Raw genomic sequence first — 22,439 nt, 5'->3', positions numbered from 1 at the left:
GAAAAGGGTTATGCAGGGCATGGCGGCATTTTGCGGCGCTTGGATGACCCCTAGTTCGCATTAAACACCTCCACCCTCCTTCGGTGTGGGGCTCATGTTGACTATGCCCCAGCCCCTGAAGCATTCAAGCTGATTTCTTGCAGCAGCTGGGCACTGTAACAGCTCCAGAGCTGCTCTGTAAGGCAAATAAAAGGGTGTGGGCCCTGCAGCACTACCTGTAGTTCGCATTGTGCGTTGGAAGGCACAAAGTAAGCAGACGGGAGAAGTCAGGATAGTGCGCAAGGGCATAGAAGGGAGCGGCTCAAGAAAAGAGAAGTGGAAACAGACAGCAAACTAGGCTGGAGAGAGACCTGAGACAAAGAGATCTGAATTATACGAGAGCCGACCAGGGGAAACACAAATTATGCAGTCAAGTTTCCCACATTTGGGGAAATCGCAGGGGCAGCACAGCCAGAGTGCAATGGGTGAGCCTTGCCCTGGGAGAAGCACCTTCAAGATCATAGTATCTCACCTGGCAGGTAAATAGGAGTTGGGCTAGAGCTGGGGAGGGTCGCTGCTCGGGCACCCCCCTGTCAAGTGAAGGAGATCCAACTGAGGCAGCACAATGGAACTCTCGAAAGAAGAACAAGGCTAGAGGAAGATCTGAGACAAAGAAATCTGACTTTTACCAGAGCTGACCAGCGGAAAACACAAACACAGTCCCCCACTACCACAAATAATGCAGGCGAGTTTCCCACATTTGGGGAAATCACAGGGGTCAGCATACCCAGAATGCAATGAATGAACCTCACCCTGGGTGAACAATCTTCATGACCATGGTGTCTCCTATGCAAAATAAGTATGATTTGGGATAGGGCTGGGGAGGGCCGCTGCTCAGGCACATCTCTGTCAAGTAAAGGAAATTCAACTGAGGCAGCACAAGGGAACTCTCATCTGGGGACAACAACTGCAGGGAGAACACATATTTTCAGATGAACATGGGAGGGCAGAAGGCTGCCTAATACTGAAGCACCCCCAAACAACAAACCAAATGCAACAACTAGTGCAAGCATTCCTGGGGGAAGGCCTGCAGCAGATGGATTTGCATATGGTGATGTTATCCAAGCAGTGGGTCAAAGTTGGCTTCAACCCTCATCTGCATATGAAAAGAGAAAAGGGGCGTGCAGGGCATGGCGGCCTTTTGCGCTGCTTGGATGACCCCTAGATCGCATTAAACACCCCCACCCTCCTTTGGTGTGGGGCTCATGTTGGCCATGCCCCATCCCCTGAAGCATTCAAGCTGATTTCTTGCAGTAGCTGGGCACTGTAACAGCTCCAGAGCTGCTCTGTAAGGCAAGTAAAAGGGTGTGGGCCCTGCAGCACTACCTGTAGTTTGCATTGTGCATTGGAAGGCACAAAGTAAGCAGACGGGAGGAGAAGTCAGGATAGTGCACAAGGGTATAGAAGGGAGGGGCTCAAGAAAAGAGAAGTGGAAACAGACAGCAAACTAGGCTGGAGAGAGACCTGAGACAAAGAGATCTGAATTATACGAGAGCCGACCAGGGGAAACACAAATTATGCAGTCAAGTTTCCCACATTTGGGGAAATTGCAGGGGCAGCACACCCAGAGTGCAATGGGTGAGCCTTGCCCTGGGAGAAGCACCTTCATGATCATAGTATCTCACCTGGCAGGTAAGTAGGAGTTGGGCTAGAGCTGGGGAGGGTCGCTGCTCGGGCACCCCCCTGTCAAGTGAAGGAGATCCAACTGAGGCAGCACAAAGGAACTCTCGAAAGAAGAACAAGGCTAGAGGAAGATCTGAGACAAAGAAATCTGACTTTTACCAGAGCTGACCAGAGGAAAGCACAAACACAGTCCACCACTACCACAAATAATGCAGTCGAGTTTCCCACATTTGGGGAAATCACAGGGGTCAGCATACCCAGAGTGCAATGAATGAACCGCACCCTGGGAGAACAATCTTCATAACAATGGTATCTCCTATGCAAAATAAGTATGATTTGGGATATGGCTGGGGAGGGCCGCTGCTCAGGCACATCTCTGTCAAGTAAAGGAGATTCAACTGAGGCAGCACAAGGGAACTCTCATCTGGGGACAACAACTGCAGGGAGAACACATATTTTCAGATGAACATGGGAGGGCAGAAGGCTGCCTAATACTGAAGCACCCCCAAACAACAAACCAAATGCAACAACTAGTGCAAGCATTCCTGGGGGAAGGCCTGCAGCAGATAGATTTGCATATGGTGATGTCATCCAAGCAGTGGGTCAAAGTTGGCTTCAACCCTCGTCTGCATATGAAAAGAGAAAAGGGGCGTGCAGGGCATGGTGGCCTTTTGCGGCACTTGGCTGACCCCTAGTTTGCATTAAACACCTCCATTCTCCTTCGGTGTGGGGCTCATGTTGGCTATGCCCCAGCCCCTGAAGCATTCAAGCTGATTTCTTGCAGCAGCTGGGCACTGTAACAGCTCCAGAGCTGCTCTGTAAGGCAAGTAAAAGGGTGTGGGCCCTGCAGCACTACCTGTAGTTCGCATTGTGCGTTGGAAGGCACAAAGTAAGCAGAAAGGAGGAGAAGTCAGGATAGTGCGCAAGGGCATAGAAGGGAGCGGCTCAAGAAAAGAGAAGTGGAAACAGACAGCAAACTAGGCTGGAGAGAGACCTGAGACAAAGATATCTGAATTATACGAGACCTGACCAGGGGAAACACAAATTATGCAGTCAAGTTTCCCACATTTGGGGAAATCGCAGGAGCAGCACACCCAGAGTGCAATGGGTGAGCCTTGCCCTTGGAGAAGCACCTTCATGATCATAGTATCTCACCTGGCAGGTAAGTAGGAGTTGGGCTAGAGCTGGGGAGGGTCGCTGCTCGTGCACCCCCCTGTCAAGTGAAGGAGATCCAACTGAGGCAGCACAAAGGAACTCTCGAAAGAAGAACAAGGCTAGAGGAAGATCTGAGACAAAGAAATCTGACTTTTACCAGAGCTGACCAGAGGAAAGCACAAACACATTCCACCACTACCACAAATAATGCAGTCGAGTTTCCCACATTTGGGGAAATCACAGGGGTCAGCATACCCAGAGTGCAATGAATGAACCGCACCCTGGGAGAACAATCTTCATAACAATGGTATCTCCTATGCAAAATAAGTATGATTTGGGATATGGCTGGGGAGGGCCGCTGCTCAGGCACATCTCTGTCAAGTAAAGGAGATTCAACTGAGGCAGCACAAGGGAACTCTCATCTGGGGACAACAACTGCAGGGAGAACACATATTTTCAGATGAACATGGGAGGGCAGAAGGCTGCCTAATACTGAAGCACCCCCAAACAACAAACCAAATGCAACAACTAGTGCAAGCATTCCTGGGGGAAGGCCTGCAGCAGATAGATTTGCATATGGTGATGTCATCCAAGCAGTGGGTCAAAGTTGGCTTCAACCCTTGTCTGCATATGAAAAGAGAAAAGGGGCGTGCAGGGCATGGTGGCCTTTTGCAGCACTTGGCTGACCCCTAGTTTGCATTAAACACCTCCACCCTCCTTCGGTGTGGGGCTCATGTTGGCTATGCCCCAGCCCCTGAAGCATTCAAGCTGATTTCTTGCAGCAGCTGGGCACTGTAACAGCTCCAGAGCTGCTCTGTAAGGCAAGTAAAAGGGTGTGGGCCCTGCAGCACTACCTGTAGTTCGCATTGTGCGTTGGAAGGCACAAAGTAAGCAGAAAGGAGGAGAAGTCAGGATAGTGCGCAAGGGCATAGAAGGGAGCGGCTCAAGAAAAGAGAAGTGGAAACAGACAGCAAACTAGGCTGGAGAGAGACCTGAGACAAAGAGATCTGAATTATACGAGACCTGACCAGGGGAAACACAAATTATGCAGTCAAGTTTCCCACATTTGGGGAAATCGCAGGGGCAGCACACCCAGAGTGCAATGGGTGAGCCTTGCCCTGGGAGAAGCACCTTCATGATCATAGTATCTCACCTGGCAGGTAAGTAGGAGTTGGGCTAGAGCTGGGGAGGGTCGCTGCTCGGGCACCCCCCTGTCAAGTGAAGGAGATCCAACTGAGGCAGCACAAGGAAACTCTCGAAAGAAGAACAAGGCTAGAGGAAGATCTGAAACAAAGAAATCTGACTTTTACCAGAGATCAGAGGAAAACACAAACACAGTCCCCCACTACCAACAAATAAAGCAGTCACGTTTCCCACATTTGGGGAAATCACAGGGGTCAGCATACCCAGAATGCAATGAATGAACCTCACCCTGGGAGAGTAATCTTCATGACCATGGTATCTCCTATGCAAAATAAGTATGATTTGGGATAGGGCTGGGGAGGGCCGCTGCTCATGCACATCTCTGTCAAGTAAAGGAGATTCAACTGAGGCAGCACAAGGGAACTCTCATCTGGGGACAACAACTGCAGGGAGAACACATATTTTCAGATGAACATGGGAGGGCAGAAGGCTGCCTAATACTGAAGCACCCCCAAACAACAAACCAAATGCAACAACTAGTGCAAGCATTCCTGGGGGAAGTTCTGCAGAAGACGGATTTGCATACGGTGATGTCATCCAAGCAGTGGGTCAAAGTTGGCTTCAACCCTCATCTGCATATGAAAAGAGAAAAGGGGCGTGCAGGGCATGGCGGCCTTTTGCGGTGCTTGGATGACCCCTAGTTCGCATTAAACACCCCACCCTCCTTTGGTGTGGGGCTCATGTTGGCCATGCCCCATCCCCTGAAGCATTCAAGCTGATTTATTGCAGCAGCTGGGCACTGTAACAGCTCCAGAGCAGCTCTGAACGGCAAGTAAAAGGGTGTGGGCCCTGCAGCACTACCTGTAGTTTGCATTGTGCATTGGAAGGCACAAAGTAAGCAGACGGGAGAAGTCAGGATAGTGCGCAAGGGCATAGAAGGGAGCGGCTCAAGAAAAGAGAAGTTGAAACAGACAGCAAACTAGGCTGGAGAGAGACCTGAGACAAAGAGATCTGAATTATACGAGAGCCGACCAGGGGAAACACAAATTATGCAGTCAAGTTTCCCACATTTGGGGAAATCGCAGGAGCAGCACACCCAGAGTGCAATGGGTGAGCCTTGCCCTGGGAGAAGCACCTACATGATCATAGTATCTCACCTGCCAGGTAAGTAGAAGTTGGGCTAGAGCTGGGGAGGGTCGCTGCTCGGGTACCCCCCTGTCAAGTGAAGGAGATCCAACTGAGGCAGCACAAGGGAACTCTCGAAAGAAGAACAAGGCTAAAGGAAGATCTGAGACAAAGAAATCTGACTTTTACCAGAGCTGACCAGAGGAAAGCACAAACACAGTCCCCCACTACCACAAATAAAGCAGTCGAGTTTCCCACATTTGGGGAAATCACAGGGGTCAGCATACCCAGAATGCAATGAATGAACCTCACCGTGGGAGAACAATCTTCATGACCATGGTATCTCCTATGCAAAATAAGTATGATTTGGGATAGGGCTGGGGAGGGCCGCTGCTCAGGCACATCTCTGTCAAGTAAAGGAGATTCAACTGAGGCAGCACAAGGGAACTCTCATCGGGGGACAACAACTGCAGGGAGAACACATATTTTCAGATGAACATGGGAGGGCAGAAGGCTGCCTAATACTGAAGCACCCCCAAACAACAAACCAAATGCATCAACTAGTGCAAGCATTCCTGGGGGAAGGCCTGCAGCAGATGGATTTGCATACGGTGATGTCATCCAAGCAGTGGGTCAAAGTTGGCTTCAACCCTCGTCTGCATATGAAAAGAGAAAAGGGGCGTGCAGGGCATGGCGGCCTTTTGCGGCGCTTGGATGACCCCTAGTTCGCATTAAACACCTCCACCCTCCTTCGGTGTGGGGCTCATGTTGGCTATGCCCCAGCCCCTGAAGCATTCAAGCTGATTTCTTGCAGCAGCTGGGCACTGTAACAGCTCCAGAGCTGCTCTGTACGGCAAGTAAAAGGGTGTGGGCCCTGCAGCACTACCTGTAGTTTGCATTGTGCATTGGAAAGCACAAAGTAAGCAGACAGGAGGAGAAGTCAGGATAGTGCACAAGGGTATAAAAGGGAGGGGCTCATGAAAAAAGAAGTGGAAACAGACAGCAAACTAGGCTGGAGAGAGACCTGAGACAAAGAGATCTGAATTATACGAGAGCCGACCAGGGGAAACACAAATTATGCAGTCAAGCTTCCCACATTTGGGGAAATCAGAGTGCAATGGGTGAGCCTTGCCCTGGGAGAAGCACCTTCATGATCATAGTATCTCACCTGGCAGGTAAGTAGGAGTTGGGCTAGAGCTGGGGAGGGTCGCTGCTCGGGCACCCCCCTGTCAAGTGAAAGAGATCCAACTGAGGCAGCACAAGGAAACTCTCGAAAGAAGAACAAGGCTAGAGGAAGATCTGAGACAAATAAATCTGACTTTTACCAGAGCTGACCAGAGGAAAGCACAAACACAGTCCCCCACTACCACAAATAATGCAGTCGAGTTTCCCACATTTGGGGAAATCACAGGGGTCAGCATACCCAGAATGCAATGAATGAACCTCACCCTGGGAGAACAATCTTCATGACCATGGTATCTCCTATGCAAAATAAGTATGATTTGGGATAGGGCTGGGGAGGGCCGCTGCTCAGGCACATCTCTGTCAAGTAAAGGAGATTCAACTGAGGCAGCACAAGGGAACTCTCATCTGGGGACAACAACTGCAGGGAGAACACATATTTTCAGATGAACATGGGAGGGCAGAAGGCTGCCTAATACTGAAGCACCCCCAAACAACAAACCAAATGCAACAACTAGTGCAAGCATTCCTGGGGGAAGGCCTGCAGCAGATGGATTTGCATACGGTGATGTCATCCAAGCAGTGGGTCAAAGTTGGCTTCAACCCTCGTCTGCATATGAAAAGAGAAAAGGGGCGTGCAGGGCATGGCGGCCTTTTGCGGTGCTTGGATGACCCCTAGTTCACATTAAACACCTCCACCCTCCTTCGGTGTGGGGCTCATGTTGGCTGTGCCCCAGCCCCTGAAGCATTCAAGCTGATTTCTTGCAGTAGCTGGGCACTGTAACAGCTCCAGAGCTGCTCTGTACGGCAAGTAAAAGGGTGTGGGCCCTACAGCACTACCTGTAGTTTGCATTGTGCATTGGAAGGCACAAAGTAAGCAGACAGGAGGAGAAGTCAGGATAGTGCACAAGGGTATAAAAGGGAGGGGCTCATGAAAAAAGAAGTGGAAACAGACAGCAAACTAGGCTGGAGAGAGACCTGAGACAAAGAGATCTGAATTATACGAGAGCCGACCAGGGGAAACACAAATTATGCAGTCAAGCTTCCCACATTTGGGGAAATCGCAGGGGCACCACACCCAGAGTGCAATGGGTGAGCCTTGCCCTGGGAGAAGATCCTTCATGATCATAGTATCTCACCTGGCAAGTAAGTAGGAGTTGGGCTAGAGCTGGGGAGGGTCGCTGCTCGGGCACCCCCCTGTCAAGTTAAAGAGATCCAACTGAGGCAGCACAAGGGAACTCTCGAAAGAAGAACAAGGCTAGAGGAAGATCTGAGACAAAGAAATCTGACTTTTACCAGAGCTGTCCAGAGGAAAGCACAAACACAGTCCCCCACTACCACAAATAATGCAGTCGAGTTTCCCACATTTGGGGAAATCACAGGGGTCAGCATACCCAGAATGCAATGAATGAACCTCACCCTGGGAGAACAATCTTCATGACCATGGTATCGCCTATGCAAAATAAGTATGATTTGGGATAGGGTTGGGGAGGGCCGCTGCTCAGGCACATCTCTGTCAAGTAAAGGAGATTCAACTGAGGCAGCACAAGGGAACTCTCATCTGGGGACAACAACTGCAGGGAGAACACATATTTTCAGATAAACATGGGAGGGCAGAAGGCTGCCTAATACTGAAGCACCCCCAAACAACAAACCAAATGCAACAACTAGTACAAGCATTCCTGGGGGAAGGCCTGCAGCAGATGGATTTGCATATAGTGATGTCATCCAAGCAGTGGGTCAAAGTTGGCTTCAACCCTCGTCTGCATATGAAAAGAGAAAAGGGGCGTGCAGGGCATGGCGGCCTTTTGCGGCGCTTGGATGACCCCTAGTTCGCATTAAACACCTCCACCCTCCTTCGGTGTGGGGCTCATGTTGGCTATGCCCCAGCCCCTGAAGCATTCAAGCTGATTTCTTGCAGCAGCTGGGCACTGTAACAGCTCCAGAGCTGCTCTGAACGGCAAGTAAAAGGGTGTGGGCCCTGCAGCACTACCTGTAGTTTGCATTGTGCATTGGAAGGCACAAAGTAAGCAGACGGGAGAAGTCAGGATAGTGCGCAAGGGCATAGAAGGGAGCGGCTCAAGAAAAGAGAAGTTGAAACAGACAGCAAACTAGGCTGGAGAGAGACCTGAGACAAAGAGATCTGAATTATACGAGAGCCGACCAGGGGAAACACAAATTATGCAGTCAAGTTTCCCACATTTGGGGAAATCGCAGGAGCAGCACACCCAGAGTGCAATGGGTGAGCCTTGCCCTGGGAGAAGCACCTTCATGATCATAGTATCTCACCTGCCAGGTAAGTAGAAGTTGGGCTAGAGCTGGGGAGGGTCGCTGCTCGGGTACCCCCCTGTCAAGTGAAGGAGATTCAACTGAGGCAGCACAAGGGAACTCTCGAAAGAAGAACAAGGCTAGAGGAAGATCTGAGACAAATAAATCTGACTTTTACCAGAGCTGACCAGAGGAAAGCACAAACACAGTCCCCCACTACCACAAATAATGCAGTCGAGTTTCCCACATTTGGGGAAATCACAGGGGTCAGCATACCCAGAATGCAATGAATGAACCTCACCCTGGGAGAACAATCTTCATGACCATGGTATCTCCTATGCAAAATAAGTATGATTTGGGATAGGGCTGGGGAGGGCCGCTGCTCAGGCACATCTCTGTCAAGTAAAGGAGATTCAACTGAGGCAGCACAAGGGAACTCTCATCTGGGGACAACAACTGCAGGGAGAACACATATTTTCAGATGAACATGGGAGGGCAGAAGGCTGCCTAATAATGAAGCACCCCCAAACAACAAACCAAATGCAACAACTAGTGCAAGCATTCCTGGGGGAAGGCCTGCAGCAGATGGATTTGCATACGGTGATGTCATCCAAGCAGTGGGTCAAAGTTGGCTTCAACCCTCGTCTGCATATGAAAAGAGAAAAGGGGCGTGCAGGGCATAGCGGCCTTTTGCGGCGCTTGGATGACCCCTAGTTCGCATTAAACACCTCCACCCTCCTTCGGTGTGGGGCTCATGTTGGCTATGCCCCAGCCCCTGAAGCATTCAAGCTGATTTCTTGCAGCAGCTGGGCACTGTAACAGCTCCAGAGCTGCTCTGTACGGCAAGTAAAAGGGAGTGGGCCCTGCAGCACTACCTGTAGTTTGCATTGTGCATTGGAAGGCACAAAATAAGCAGACAAGAGGAGAAGTCAGGATAGTGCACAAGGGTATAAAAGGGAGGGGCTCATGAAAAAAGAAGTGGAAACAGACAGCAAACTAGGCTGGAGAGAGACCTGAGACAAAGAGATCTGAATTATACGAGAGCCGACCAGGGGAAACACAAATTATGCAGTCAAGCTTCCCACATTTGGGGAAATCGCAGGGGCACCACACCCAGAGTGCAATGGGTGAGCCTTGCCCTGGGAGAAGCACCTTCATGATCATAGTATCTCACCTGGCAGGTAAGTAGGAGTTGGGCTAGAGCTGGGGAGGGTCGCTACTCGGGCACCCCCCTGTCAAGTGAAAGAGATCCAACTGAGGCAGCACAAGGGAACTCTCGAAAGAAGAACAAGGCTAGAGGAAGATCTGAGACAAATAAATCTGACTTTTACCAGAGCTGACTAGAGGAAAGCACAAACACAGTCCCCCACTACCACAAATAATGCAGTCGAGTTTCCCACATTTGGGGAAATCACAGGGGTCAGCATACCCAGAATGCAATGAATGAACCTCACCCTGGGAGAACAATCTTCATGACCATGGTATCGCCTATGCAAAATAAGTATGATTTGGGATAAGGCTGGGGAGGGCCGCTGCTCAGGCACATCTCTGTCAAGTAAAGGAGATTCAGCTGAGGCAGCACAAGGGAACTCTCATCTGGGGACAACAACTGCAGGGAGAACACATATTTTCAGATAAAAATCTTGGTCATGCTCTGGTTTCTCTTCAGAACGAACAAATCTTTCGCCTCTTACTAAAGATTTCCGTGGAGAGGAGCAAAACCGAGTTTTATCTCAATTTTTGCATGCCCCATCTTTTTGGGGTTTCTTTTACCGGTTTAAAGATAGAATGAGTGTGCTTTAATGTAAGCTCATTTGCATAGAAATGACAGTAAATGTTTATTTATGTTCAAACAGAACTTTCTTGACCATGCTACTTGCTTTAAAGATCTGGGAGCACATGGAATACAGTACAAACCATGCTTATAGCAAGGAGAAGCCAGGTGAGAAATCTGCTTTCTTTCAAATTGGGCGCTCACTTTGATCTGAATGAGGACTGCTGGCACAGCACTCAGGCGACAGGTGGAATCTTGGTCATGCTCTGGTTTCTCTTCAGAATGAACAAATCTTTCGCCTTTTATTAAAGATTATCCGTGGAGAGGAGCAAAACTGAGTTTTATCTCAATTTTTGCATGCCCCATATTATTGGGGTTTCTTTTATCAGTTTAAAGACAGAACAAGTGTGCTTTCTTGTTAGCTTTAATGTAAGTTTATTTGCATAACAATGACAATAAATGTCTGTTTCTTTTCAAGCAGAACTTTCTTGACCATACTAATTGCTTGAAAGATCTGGGAGCACATGGAAAAGAGTACAAACCATGTTTATAGCAAGGGGAAGCCTGGTGAGAAATCTGCTTTCTTTCTTTCAAATTGGGTGCTCACTTTGAGCTGAATGAGGACTGCTGGCATGGCACTCAGGCGACAGGTGGAATCTTGGTCATGCTCTGGTTTCTCTTCAGAACGAACAAATCTTTCGCCTTTTACTAAAGATTTCCGTGGAGAGGAGCAAAACTGAGTTTTATCTCAATTTTTGCATGCCCCATATCATACCTCCCAACTGTCCAGATTTTCGCGGGACAGTCCCGTTTTTTGGGGACTGTCCCGCTGTCCCACCTGCGGGCCGCAGTGTCCCGCGGTGGGGAGGACAGTTGGGAGGCTCTGTCTGTCGCTGCCCTGCTTAGCAGAGCAGCGGTGAATAGTCGCTGTGCGCACAGCGTCTATTCACTGAAGTCAGAGGGAGAGGTGGCATGCCAGCGGCTCACAGAGCGCTGGGCATGCCCCCTCAGTGCCGAAAACGGGGGCGTGACTCGCGATCGCGGGTCCTCCCGCGAAGCCATGCCCCTTTTTACTTAGGCCACGCCCTTTTTGGGAGCGCGTGCGACTTCGCCGCGCGTGTGTCCCTCTTTGCGAGCCGACAAAGTTGGGAGGTATGCCCATATTATTGGGGTTTCTTTTATCAGTTTAAAGACAGAACGAGTGTGCTTTCTGGTTAGCTTTAATGTAAGTTTATTTGCATAACAATGACAGTAAATGTTTGTTTCTTTTCAAACAGAACTTTCTTGACCATGCTACTTGCTTGAAAGATCTGGGAGCACATGGAAAACAGTACAAACCATGCAGTATCACAAGAGCCTTTATTTGATCTTTCATGAAGATAGAGCAGAATTGAGGACACGTCAACAATTTCTGCCGAAGGTGGTTCATCTTTCCACATGGTGCCTTTGGCCACTGACACCTTCGTTGAGTCAAAGTCTCTGGCTGTGGTCAGAACTTTGAAAATTTATGTCACCAGAACGGTTCAGATTAGGAAAACAGAGGCTCTGTTTGTCCTGTATGCTCCCAACAGGATTGGGTGTCCTGCTTCCATGTAGACCATTATGCGCTGGATCTGTGGTAAGATTCAGCATGCTCATTCCATGGCAGGATTGCCGTTACTGAATTAGGTGAAGACCCATTCTACTAGAAAGGTGGGTTCATCCTGGGCAGCTGGTCGGGGAGTCTCGGCATTGCAACTTTGCCGAGCAGCTATTTAGTAAACACTTTTGCTAAGTTTTACAAGTTTGATACCTTGGCCGATGATAACTTCAAGTTGGGTAATTCGGTGCTGCAGAGTCGTACGCACTCTTCCACCCGTTCAAGAGCTTTGGTATAACCCCATGGTTCTTAATGTGACCCCAGCATCCTCTAGGTCGTATGAGAAAATAGGATTTTAATACCTACCGGTAAATCCTTTTCTCTTAGTCTGTAGAGGATGCTGGGCACCCGTCCCAGTCCATACTGTGTCTGCAGTTATTACTTGTGGTTATACACATGTTGTGTTATGGTTCTGGTCAGCTTTTTGCTGCAATTATTCATGCCGTTGGCTTGTGTTCTGTTGAATGCCACGTTCTGCGGCATGCTTAAGGTGTGAGCTGGTAAGATGCTCACCTTAGTTTAACAATAAATCCTTTCCTCGAAATGTCCGTCTCCATGGGCACAGTTCCTATAACTGGAGTCTGGAGGAGGGGCATAGAGGGAGGAGCCAGTTCACACCCTTTGATAGTCTTAAAGTGCCCATGTCTCTTGCGGATCCCGTCTATACCCCATGGTTCTTAATGTGACCCCAGCATCCTCTACGGACTAAGAGAAAAGGATGCCCTTGCGCACTATCCTGACTTCTCCTCCCGTCTGCTTACTTTGTGCCTTCCAACGCACAATGCAAACTACAGGTGGTGCTGCAGGGCCCACACCCTTTTACTTGCCTTACAGAACAGCTCTGGAGCTGTTACAGTGCCCAGCTGCTGCAAGAAATCAGCTTGAATGCTTCAGGGGATGGGGCATGGCCAACATGAGCCCCACACCAAAGGAGGGTGGGGGTGTTTAATGAGAACTAGGGGTCATCCAAGCACTGCAAAAGGCCGCCATGCCCTGCACGCCCCTTTTCTCTTTTCATATGCAGATGAGGGTTCCAGCCAACTTTGGCCCACTGCTTGAATAACATCACTGTATGCAAATCCGTCTGCTGCAGACCTTCCCCCAGGAAGGCTTGTACTAGATGTTGCATATGGTTTGATATTTGATGGTGCTTCAGTATTAGGCAGCCTTCCGCCCTCCCATGTTCATCTGAAAAGATGTGGTCTCCCTGCAGTTGTTGTCCCCAGACGAGAGTTCCCTTGTGCTTCCTCAGTTGAATCTCCTTAACTTGACGGGGGAGGGGCTGCCCGAGCAGCCACCCTCCCCAGCCCTATCCCAACTCATACTTATTTTGCATATGTGATCTCTTGATCATGAAGATTGTTCTCACAGGGTGAGGTTCATCCATTATATTTTAAAATAGGAAGGTACAAATTACATATTTGAATTGCATTTATGTGCTGGATTCAAATGTCCCCCCCCCCCCCCTTCCTTTCTCAATTGTGCCTGTCAGCAGCTATTCTAAGGTTGCTGCCAATGGGTGTGACACATTAATTTCTTCTGTGGGGTACACTGGACTCCACAAGGATTCACATTGGGGTGTACAGTAGGATCTTGATCTGAGGCACCAACCGGCTCAAAGCTTTTGACTGTTCCCAAGATGCTCAGTGCATTCTCCTCTATAACCCCGCTTCCATGAACAGGGAGCTCAGTTTGTAGTTGGTGCCTTCAGTAGCAGGCCACTTAACAGGGGCCTGCCTCAGGCAGCCTATTCTTAGCTATAAATTTTGACAAGAAAAGAAGAACTTGTTTTATGAGAATCTACAAGGGCTGCAGCAGGCTAGGTCTAATAGACATCTTTACTGCAGCTTCATCACTCCCAGCGGCGCTGTATACTCCCGTGCCCTGGTTGCTGGGTCACTGCAGCGGAGGGTCCGGTTTCATCCTAAGGTCAGTCACACACACACCACCCTTCCGGATCACGAGGCCGCTGATGAAGGGGAGCGTGGCCGTAGGGGGTGGACCGTGTGCGCACTGGCGTGGACACTGATTACTGGGCAGCCGCTCCACTAGCCACCAGGTACAGTTAAGGAGCACAGGTCTGGGGGTTTTTCTCCTATATTAACCCAATTTTGTACTGCCCGCAGCGCATTGTGATAGGTAATAGGGCCTGATTCAGGTTGGATTGCAATCACAATAAGCGATCCAACTGCAAAAATTGCTAAGAGCATACGCATGTGCCTGCATTTTCTGCGGCACCCCGCAGAGAATGCGATCGCCTCTGCCTGTCAATCGGGGCGGGGGGGGATAGGTGGGTCAGCAACACTCCATTTCCAAGTCAGGGATGGAGCGGTGCGGGGGCAAGGCTTCAAAATGGGGTCTGCAACGGAGTAGACACAGGGGGCGTGGTCACAGCGGCTGTATGACATCACATTCAGCCGCTGTGATCACAAAAATGGTGGCGGCTTCCTGTGCGCACATACAGTCTGCACCAGCAGGAGGCTACACCATTTTTTATGATCACGCTGAACTGCAGTGCGACTGCAATTACAGCATGGTCAAGAAGGGAGGCGTCATGCTGGGTGGCCATGCCCTTTCACTGTGCAGGAGCCAGCACCGCTCACACACTAGTCCCCGGGTGCAGCCCCCAACCCCCGGGACACCCGGAGCAACAAAATGTAGATTCAGGCCACCAGGCCACGCCCCTACCTATGAAACCATGCCTCCTTTTTACCATTGCGCTGCTTATCTGCGCGCACTGCATTACAATCTCCCTCGCCACCTCTCTGGGTGTCACCAGTGATAGTGACACCTCTGCCATGCTTGTAGCAGCTGGTCCTAAGATCTACGCCTCAAGCCCTGAGTGTTTGCCCTTGTGACTTGTTGATCATCATAGCGAAGCAGATGCTTACAGAAAACTGCAGGGGCTTAGATTGAAAATAAAAAAATTGATTGGTATAAGGTAGAGAGGAGCGGGTTCGGTTCTCCGAGAACCGAATTCCCCACGAACTCCACGTTGTTTACACTGGTCCGAGGCAGGCTCGGTTGTTCCCGCCTGACTCGCAAAACCTGAACAAGGGAAAATGTCATCATCCCGCTGTCGGATTCTCGCGAGATTCGGATTCCATATAAAGAGCTGCGCGTTGCCGCCATTTTTACTCGTGCATTGAAGAGAGAGCGGAATGGACGTGGCTATGTTCTCTCAGTGGAAATCTCAATATCAGTGCTCAGTATCAGTGGTTACTTATTGCTGCTCAGTAATACTAGTAGTGTGTCTCTCCTGCTCAGTGTCAGTTCTCAGTAGTATCCTCATCAGTGCTCAGTATCACTGCTCATTGTCTTGTGCTGCATTGTGGTGCTCAGCATACTACAGTACATTACTAATAGTCCAGTGCTGCATCTTGCTGCTCAGTGTCAGTTCTAGTATCCTCATCAGTGCTCACTATCACTGTTCATTGCATTTTGGTTTTCTGTATACTACAGTAACATAGTAATATAGTAACATATAGTAACATAGTTTTTGAGGTTGAATAGAGGCAAATTGCCCATCGTGTTCAACCTGTTTTAAGTTGTGATGATTCTACATACTTGCTGAATAATGTTTTATGACTAGTTAGCTACTATAACTCATGTTACCCCCGGATTAACCATGTTGATATTTTAAGTATTATAACCTTAGATAGCTTTTTCATTCAGAAATGTATCCATTCCTTTTTTAAATCCAATTACAGAGTCCGCCATTACCACCTTCCCTGGCAGGGAATTCCACATCCTGATTGCCCTAACAGTGAAGATCATAGTATCTCACCTGGCAGGTAAGTAGGAGTTGGGCTAGAGCTGTGGAGGATTGCTGCTCGGGCACCCCCTGTCAAGTGAAGGAGATCCAACTGAGGCAGCACAAGGGAACTCTCGAAAGAAGAACAAGGCTAGAGGAAGATCTGAGACAAAGAAATCTGACTTTTACCAGAGCTGACCAGAGGAAAGCACAAACACAGTCCCCCACTACCACAAATAATGCAGTCGAGTTTCCCACATTGGGGAAATCACAGGGGTCAGCATACCCAGAATGCAATGAATGAACCTCACCCTGGGAGAACAATCTTCATGACCATGGTATCTCCTATGCAAAATAAGTATGATTTGGGATAGGGCTGGGGAGGGCCGCTGCTCAGGCACATCTCTGTCAAGTAAAGGAGATTCAACTGAGGCAGCACAAGGGAACTCTCATCTGGGGACAACAACTGCAGGGAGAACACATATTTTCAGATGAAAATCTTGGTCATGCTCTGGTTTCTCTTCAGAACGAACAAATCTTTCGCCTTTTACTAAAGATTTCCGTGGAGAGGAGCAAAACTGAGTTTTACCTCAATTTTTGCATGCCCCATCTTTTTGGATTTTCTTTTATCGGTTTAAAGATAGAATGAGTGTGCTTTAATGAAAGCTCATTTGCATAGAAATTACAGTAAATGTTTGTTTCTTTTCAAACAGAACTTTCTTGACCATGCTACTTGCTTGAAAGATCTGGGAGCACATGGAATACAGTACAAACCATGCTTATAGCAAGGAGAAGCCAGGTGAGAAATCTGCTTTCTTTCAAATTGGGCGCTCACTTTGATCTGAATGAGGACTGCTGGCATGGCACTCAGGCGACAGGTGGAATCTTGGTCATGCTCTGGTTTCTCTTCAGAATGAACAAATCTTTCGCCATTTATTAAAGATTTCCGTGGAGAGGAGCAAAACTGAGTTTTATCTCAATTTTTGCATGCCCCATATTATTGGGGTTTCTTTTATCAGTTTAAGGACAGAATGAGTGTGCTTTCTTGTTGGCTTTAATGTAAGTTTATTTGTATAACAATGACAGTAAATGTCTGTTTCTTTTCAAACAGAACTTTCTTGACCATGCTACTTGCTTGAAAGATCTGGGAGCACATGGAAAAGAGTACAAACCATGCTTATAGCAAGGGGAAGCCTGGTGAGAAATCTGCTTTCTTTCTTTCAAATTGGGTGCTCACTTTGAGCTGAATGAGGACTGCTGGCATGGCACTCAGGCGACAGGTGGAATCTTGGTCATGCTCTGGTTTCTCTTCAGAACGAACAAATCTTTCGCCTTTTACTAAAGATTTCCGTGGAGAGGAGCAAAACTGAGTTTTATCTCAAATTTTGCATTCCCCATCTTATTGGGGTTTTATTTTATCTGTTTAAAGATAGAACGAGTGTGCTTTAATGTAAGCTCATTTGCATAGAAATGACAGTAAATGTTTGTTTCTTTTCAAACAGAACTTTCTTGACTATACTAATTGCTTGAAAGATCTGGGATCACATGGAAAAGAGTACAAACCATGTTTATAGCTAGGGGAAGCCTGGTGAGAAATCTGCTATCTTTCTTTCAAATTGGGTGCTCACTTTGAGCTCAATGAGAACTGCTGGCATGGCACTCAGGCGACAGGTGGAATCTTGGTCATGCTCTGGTTTCTCTTCAGAACTAACAAATATTTCGCCTTTTATTAAAGATTTCCGTGGAGAGGAGCAAAACTGAGTTTTATCTCAATTTTTGCATGCCCCATATTATTGGGGTTTCTTTTATCAGTTTAAAGACAGAACGAGTGTGCTTTCTTGTTAGCTTTAATGTAAGTTGCCATAGATGCAGTGAAACACACGTGTAGGGCACGGCGTGTCCGCGTGTATTTGACTCATGTGAAATGTTATAAAACAAAAATATATGATTATGATGTTAGCTGTTAGTCTCCACTAATAGGGAATAGAAGCTGAGCTATAAGAAAGGAATACACTAGATATGATGTCACTTAGCAGATACAATGTCTAAAGTGCATACAGATAGCTACTAATAACTCTTGATAAGAAAGTATATCAGTGTGGGTATATTTATATGATGGGATATTGGGACTAGTGAATATATATCACTCCTGCTGTCCAGATTGGCAATAACCAGACAATTATGATAAGAGTAGAGATGTCACATGGGCTGCTATAGATATTAATTTAATGCTGTATGTGTCATTTGTTACAAATGGATACATTTTCTATGAGTCAGCCTAGCAGCTGCATGTTCTAACAGAACACTATCCTCACACAGAATCTGCTAACCTTGAGATAACTAAATGACAGTGTGTAACAGTCTCTTTACTATAAGACTGTTACAAAGTAATATATATATTTGAAGTCAGTCTAGCAGCTGTGTGTTCCAGCAGTTTATAAGACAAAGAAAATCTCCTATTGTGGAATCTAGACACATGGGACTGCTGGCCTGTGTCATACTATTTCTATGTAATACCAGTAACATGTATATAACTGTTACATAATTGTTACAAATGGATAAATCTTTGAGTCAGCCTAGCAGCTGCATGTCCAAACAGGACACCATAAATCCTTTACAGTGTAACAAATTGATTGGTAACACTTAAAGGCTGGAGAGCAGTTATATGCCTTACTAGCATACTCAATATACCACATTATTACACCAGTTACCACGATTATTGACAGCGCATTTGATATATTATATTACCCTCACACTGAGTCTGTTTACCTTTAGATAACTAAGTGACCGAATATGTAACAGTTTCTCTATCATAAGACTGTTACAAAGTGAGATAGATATATTTGGAAGTCAGTCAAACAGCTGTGTGTTTCAGCGGTTTATAAGAAAATTCCTCATTGTGGAATCTGGACCACTAAGGGTTATTATATATATAGCACATGGAATTGCCACATCTCCCTATATGATAATTTCATTACACTGTAACATAATAAGAATTAACTCTTTAACAGTGTAAATAGAGAGTAATGAATCTCTGACACATGGAATATATTATTTCTTAGATGAATTGGATAAACCATTATGACAGACACTTTGCTTCCTAATAAGAATTGAGGTGGCTATACCTCTAAGGAAAGCATTATTGCCTACGCCTAGATCAGATTAAATAAGATCTGGCTGAATATATGAAGGAAGGTTGCTATTTATATGAGAATTGGAATTGCTATATTCCTTAAGGCAACCCCACCGATTGATATATGTTGTCAATTAAGTATATCTGAACGGCTATATCTGGACCAGATTTAATAAGATCTGGCTGATTATATGAAGGAGGGCTGCTATTTATATTGGAATTGCCATATTCCTTAAGGCAACCGCACCTGTTGGTATATCTCGCCAATTAACTATATCTAAACAGCTAAATTAAAGCTATTCATCATTTTTTTAGTTTGGATATTAATAAATATGATCTTTCCATGATGCATAGAGATTTCCCTATCAAGTGATTCCTTATCCGATATAGAAAGCTATCCCCCTGTGGTATTGAATTTAGGAATATAGTCTTAGGGGACACAGAGAAATAAGTGATCCCCATCTACCTAAGCACCCCACAAATTGGAGGTTAGCTTACCGGTTATACTCAATCACCCCCACAAATTCGCCAATGGGGATGGCTTCCCGGGAGGTAACCCCTATTGAGTGAAGGGAGTATATAGGATACGACCCAGTGGTACCTGACGACATAGATACTAACAGCTATTTAATAACATTACGCTAGAAAGTGATTATTAGCAACATATATATCTATATAAACAACCCCGCCAGGGTTGTGCCTTCAAAAATAATCACACACGGACACGCTTTTTAAACCTTTTTTTCACATCTCTTTATTCTTCTTATGCACATGTATGTTAGTTCTGTGATTTTAACCTTTATGTTTCACTGCAGTTTGGGATAATAATATTAATATTTATCCAATTTTAATACATACTTAATAAAGGTTATATTTTATGATTCATTCATTCTGTCCAGTGCGTCAACAGTGCAGATTTCTTCTTGTTTTTTCTCCCAAATTCTATAACAATGACAGTAAATGTTGTTTCTTTTCAAACAGAACTTTCTTGACCATGCTACTTGCTTGAAAGATCTGGGAGCACATGGAAAACAGTACAAACCATGCAGTATCACAAGAGCCTTTATTTGATCTTTCATGAAGATAGAGCAGAATTGAGGACACGTCAACAATTTCTGCCGAAGGTGGTTCATCTTTCCACATGGTGCCTTTGGCCACTGACACCTTCGTTGAGTCAAAGTCTCTGGCTGTGGTCAGAACTTTGAAAATTTATGTCACCAGAACGGTTCAGATTAGGAAAACAGAGGCTCTGTTTGTCCTGTATGCTCCCAACAGGATTGGGTGTCCTGCTTCCATGTAGACCATTATGCGCTGGATCTGTGGTAAGATTCAGCATGCTCATTCCATGGCAGGATTGCCGTTACTGAATTAGGTGAAGACCCATTCTACTAGAAAGGTGGGTTCATCCTGGGCAGCTGGTCGGGGAGTCTCGGCATTGCAACTTTGCCGAGCAGCTATTTAGTAAACACTTTTGCTAAGTTTTACAAGTTTGATACCTTGGCTGATGATAACCTCAAGTTGGGTCATTCGGTGCTGCAGAGTCGTACGCACTCTCCCACCCGTTCAAGAGCTTTGGTATAACCCCATGGTTCTTAATGTGACCCCAGCATCCTCTAGGTCGTATGAGAAAATAGGATTTTAATACCTACCGGTAAATCCTTTTCTCTTAGTCCGTAGAGGATGCTGGGCACCCGTCCCAGTCCATACTGTGTCTGCAGTTATTACTTGTGGTTATACACATGTTATGTTATGGTTCTGGTCAGCTTTTTGCTGCAATTGTTCATGCCGTTGGCTTGTGTTCTGTTGAATGCCACGTTCTGCGGCATGCTTAAGGTGTGAGCTGGTAAGATGCTCACCTTAGTTTAACAATAAATCCTTTCCTCGAAATGTCCGTCTCCCTGGGCACAGTTCCTATAACTGGAGTCTGGAGGAGGGGCATAGAGGGAGGAGCCAGTTCACACCCTTTGAAAGTCTTAAAGTGCCCATGTCTCTTGCGGATCCCGTCTATACCCCATGGTTCTTAATGTGACCCCAGCATCCTCTACGGACTAAGAGAAAAGGATGCCCTTGCGCACTATCCTGACTTCTCCTCCCGTCTGCTTACTTTGTGCCTTCCAACGCACAATGCGAACTACAGGTGGTGCTGCAGGGCCCACACCCTTTTACTTGCCTTACAGAACAGCTCTGGAGCTGTTACAGTGCCCAGCTGCTGCAAGAAATCAGCTTGAATGCTTCAGGGGATGGGGCATGGCCAACATGAGCCCCACACCAAAGGAGGGTGGGGGTGTTTAATGCGAACTAGGGGTCATCCAAGCACCGCAAAAGGCCGCCATGCCCTGCATGCCCCTTTTCTCTTTTCATATGCAGATGAGGGTTCCAGCCAACTTTGGCCCACATCTTGGATGACATCACCGTATGCAAATCCGTCTTCTGCAGACCTTCCCCCAGGAATGCTTGTACTAGTTGTTGCATATGGTTTGATATTTGATGGTGCTTCAATATTAGGCAGCCTTCCACCCTCCCATGTTCATCTGAACAGATGTGGTCTCCCTGCAGTTGTTGTCCCAAGACGAGAGTTCCCTTGTGCGTCCTCAGTTGAATCTCCTTAACTTGACGGGGGAGGGGCTGCCCGAGCAGCCACCCTCCCCAGCCCTATCCCAACTCATACTTATTTTGCATATGAGATCTCTTGATCATGAAGATTGTTCTCACAGGGTGAGGTTCATCCATTATATTTTAAAATAGGAAGGTACAAATTACATATTTGAATTGCATCTATGTGCTGGATTCAAATGTCCCCCCCCCCCCTTCCTTTCTCAATTGTGCCCGTCAGCAGCTATTCTAAGGTTGCTGCCAATGGGTGTGACACATTAATTTCTTCTGTGGGGTACACTGGACTCCACAAGGATTCACATTGGGGTGTAGAGTAGGATCTTGATCTGAGGCACCAACCGGCTCAAAGCTTTTGACTGTTCCCAAGATGCTCAGCGCATCCTCCTCTATAACCCCGCTTCCATGAACAGGGAGCTCAGTTTGTAGTTGGTGCCTTCAGTAGCAGGCCACTTAACAGGGGCCTGCCTCAGGCAGCCTATTCTTAGCTATTAATTTTGACAAGAAAAGAAGAACTTGTTTTATGAGAATCTACAAGGGCTGCAGCAGGCTAGGTCTAATAGACATCTTTACTGCAGCTTCATCACTCCCAGCGGCGCTGTATACTCCCGTGCCCTGTGTCAAAGTCAGAAAAATGTCTCAATGCACGTTGCCATATTTGCACCGCACACTGGTCCGCGCTGCGCGTGCGTACGCTCTCCCGTGGAGGCGCATACCCGCAATAGCGTACACTCGCAGGCGCGGTATGCGCATTTACGGTAGAGTTTACGTAGTCGTAGCGTGCGACTCATTCGTTACATATTTTCACAATTAATGTAGTTTATAGATCATGGTCCCTTTGATAGATTCTGAAAGTTTGGTTAAAATACAATGTCCCAGAGCTGAGGAATCCCTCTTTATATCGTACGAAGGGTCTAACAGGAATCATACAGCAGTGTTTGGTACCCATCGGAAGAGTATTTAATTAGCAATATTCCGGTGTTGGTTTGGAGCG

At 47.1% G+C, this 22,439-nt stretch overlaps 25 non-coding genes across 25 annotated transcripts; 7 read left to right on the top strand and 18 right to left on the bottom strand.

Moving 5' to 3' along the window:
- Window positions 1-363: 363 nt before the first annotated feature.
- On the bottom strand, window positions 364-526 carry LOC135019428 (U1 spliceosomal RNA). The gene has a single exon (XR_010216992.1). It is a non-coding gene; the product is annotated as a U1 spliceosomal RNA (small nuclear RNA).
- Window positions 527-678: 152 nt separating this feature from the next.
- Window positions 679-842, bottom strand: LOC135019252 (U1 spliceosomal RNA). The gene has a single exon (XR_010216844.1). It is a non-coding gene; the product is annotated as a U1 spliceosomal RNA (small nuclear RNA).
- Window positions 843-1,516: 674 nt separating this feature from the next.
- LOC135019279 (U1 spliceosomal RNA) lies at window positions 1,517-1,679 on the bottom strand. Its single transcript, XR_010216868.1, has one exon. It is a non-coding gene; the product is annotated as a U1 spliceosomal RNA (small nuclear RNA).
- A 152-nt stretch (window positions 1,680-1,831) lies between these two features.
- LOC135019218 (U1 spliceosomal RNA) lies at window positions 1,832-1,995 on the bottom strand. Its single transcript, XR_010216811.1, has one exon. It is a non-coding gene; the product is annotated as a U1 spliceosomal RNA (small nuclear RNA).
- A 674-nt stretch (window positions 1,996-2,669) lies between these two features.
- Window positions 2,670-2,832, bottom strand: LOC135019386 (U1 spliceosomal RNA). Its single transcript, XR_010216961.1, has one exon. It is a non-coding gene; the product is annotated as a U1 spliceosomal RNA (small nuclear RNA).
- Window positions 2,833-2,984: 152 nt separating this feature from the next.
- LOC135019229 (U1 spliceosomal RNA) lies at window positions 2,985-3,148 on the bottom strand. Its single transcript, XR_010216822.1, has one exon. It is a non-coding gene; the product is annotated as a U1 spliceosomal RNA (small nuclear RNA).
- Window positions 3,149-3,822: 674 nt separating this feature from the next.
- LOC135019289 (U1 spliceosomal RNA) lies at window positions 3,823-3,985 on the bottom strand. The gene has a single exon (XR_010216878.1). It is a non-coding gene; the product is annotated as a U1 spliceosomal RNA (small nuclear RNA).
- Window positions 3,986-4,134: 149 nt separating this feature from the next.
- LOC135019373 (U1 spliceosomal RNA) lies at window positions 4,135-4,299 on the bottom strand. Its single transcript, XR_010216950.1, has one exon. It is a non-coding gene; the product is annotated as a U1 spliceosomal RNA (small nuclear RNA).
- A 670-nt stretch (window positions 4,300-4,969) lies between these two features.
- Window positions 4,970-5,132, bottom strand: LOC135019262 (U1 spliceosomal RNA). Its single transcript, XR_010216854.1, has one exon. It is a non-coding gene; the product is annotated as a U1 spliceosomal RNA (small nuclear RNA).
- Window positions 5,133-5,284: 152 nt separating this feature from the next.
- On the bottom strand, window positions 5,285-5,448 carry LOC135019215 (U1 spliceosomal RNA). The gene has a single exon (XR_010216808.1). It is a non-coding gene; the product is annotated as a U1 spliceosomal RNA (small nuclear RNA).
- Window positions 5,449-6,420: 972 nt separating this feature from the next.
- On the bottom strand, window positions 6,421-6,584 carry LOC135019202 (U1 spliceosomal RNA). The gene has a single exon (XR_010216795.1). It is a non-coding gene; the product is annotated as a U1 spliceosomal RNA (small nuclear RNA).
- Window positions 6,585-7,258: 674 nt separating this feature from the next.
- LOC135019444 (U1 spliceosomal RNA) lies at window positions 7,259-7,421 on the bottom strand. Its single transcript, XR_010216999.1, has one exon. It is a non-coding gene; the product is annotated as a U1 spliceosomal RNA (small nuclear RNA).
- A 152-nt stretch (window positions 7,422-7,573) lies between these two features.
- Window positions 7,574-7,737, bottom strand: LOC135019148 (U1 spliceosomal RNA). Its single transcript, XR_010216743.1, has one exon. It is a non-coding gene; the product is annotated as a U1 spliceosomal RNA (small nuclear RNA).
- A 671-nt stretch (window positions 7,738-8,408) lies between these two features.
- Window positions 8,409-8,571, bottom strand: LOC135019256 (U1 spliceosomal RNA). The gene has a single exon (XR_010216848.1). It is a non-coding gene; the product is annotated as a U1 spliceosomal RNA (small nuclear RNA).
- Window positions 8,572-8,723: 152 nt separating this feature from the next.
- Window positions 8,724-8,887, bottom strand: LOC135019191 (U1 spliceosomal RNA). Its single transcript, XR_010216784.1, has one exon. It is a non-coding gene; the product is annotated as a U1 spliceosomal RNA (small nuclear RNA).
- Window positions 8,888-9,561: 674 nt separating this feature from the next.
- Window positions 9,562-9,724, bottom strand: LOC135019414 (U1 spliceosomal RNA). Its single transcript, XR_010216980.1, has one exon. It is a non-coding gene; the product is annotated as a U1 spliceosomal RNA (small nuclear RNA).
- A 152-nt stretch (window positions 9,725-9,876) lies between these two features.
- Window positions 9,877-10,040, bottom strand: LOC135019144 (U1 spliceosomal RNA). Its single transcript, XR_010216739.1, has one exon. It is a non-coding gene; the product is annotated as a U1 spliceosomal RNA (small nuclear RNA).
- A 144-nt stretch (window positions 10,041-10,184) lies between these two features.
- LOC135019484 (U5 spliceosomal RNA) lies at window positions 10,185-10,300 on the top strand. The gene has a single exon (XR_010217033.1). It is a non-coding gene; the product is annotated as a U5 spliceosomal RNA (small nuclear RNA).
- Window positions 10,301-10,570: 270 nt separating this feature from the next.
- On the top strand, window positions 10,571-10,687 carry LOC135019532 (U5 spliceosomal RNA). The gene has a single exon (XR_010217080.1). It is a non-coding gene; the product is annotated as a U5 spliceosomal RNA (small nuclear RNA).
- Window positions 10,688-10,973: 286 nt separating this feature from the next.
- On the top strand, window positions 10,974-11,086 carry LOC135019528 (U5 spliceosomal RNA). The gene has a single exon (XR_010217076.1). It is a non-coding gene; the product is annotated as a U5 spliceosomal RNA (small nuclear RNA).
- Window positions 11,087-15,901: 4,815 nt separating this feature from the next.
- Window positions 15,902-16,064, bottom strand: LOC135019436 (U1 spliceosomal RNA). Its single transcript, XR_010216996.1, has one exon. It is a non-coding gene; the product is annotated as a U1 spliceosomal RNA (small nuclear RNA).
- Window positions 16,065-16,208: 144 nt separating this feature from the next.
- Window positions 16,209-16,324, top strand: LOC135019499 (U5 spliceosomal RNA). The gene has a single exon (XR_010217048.1). It is a non-coding gene; the product is annotated as a U5 spliceosomal RNA (small nuclear RNA).
- A 270-nt stretch (window positions 16,325-16,594) lies between these two features.
- On the top strand, window positions 16,595-16,710 carry LOC135019513 (U5 spliceosomal RNA). The gene has a single exon (XR_010217061.1). It is a non-coding gene; the product is annotated as a U5 spliceosomal RNA (small nuclear RNA).
- Window positions 16,711-16,996: 286 nt separating this feature from the next.
- Window positions 16,997-17,112, top strand: LOC135019470 (U5 spliceosomal RNA). Its single transcript, XR_010217019.1, has one exon. It is a non-coding gene; the product is annotated as a U5 spliceosomal RNA (small nuclear RNA).
- A 275-nt stretch (window positions 17,113-17,387) lies between these two features.
- LOC135019517 (U5 spliceosomal RNA) lies at window positions 17,388-17,503 on the top strand. Its single transcript, XR_010217065.1, has one exon. It is a non-coding gene; the product is annotated as a U5 spliceosomal RNA (small nuclear RNA).
- Window positions 17,504-22,439: the final 4,936 nt, after the last annotated feature.

Source organism: Pseudophryne corroboree, unplaced genomic scaffold, assembly GCF_028390025.1.
Source record: "Pseudophryne corroboree isolate aPseCor3 unplaced genomic scaffold, aPseCor3.hap2 scaffold_334, whole genome shotgun sequence".
NCBI lineage: Eukaryota > Metazoa > Chordata > Amphibia > Anura > Myobatrachidae > Pseudophryne > Pseudophryne corroboree.
This window is presented reverse-complemented; position numbering and strand designations above follow the sequence as displayed.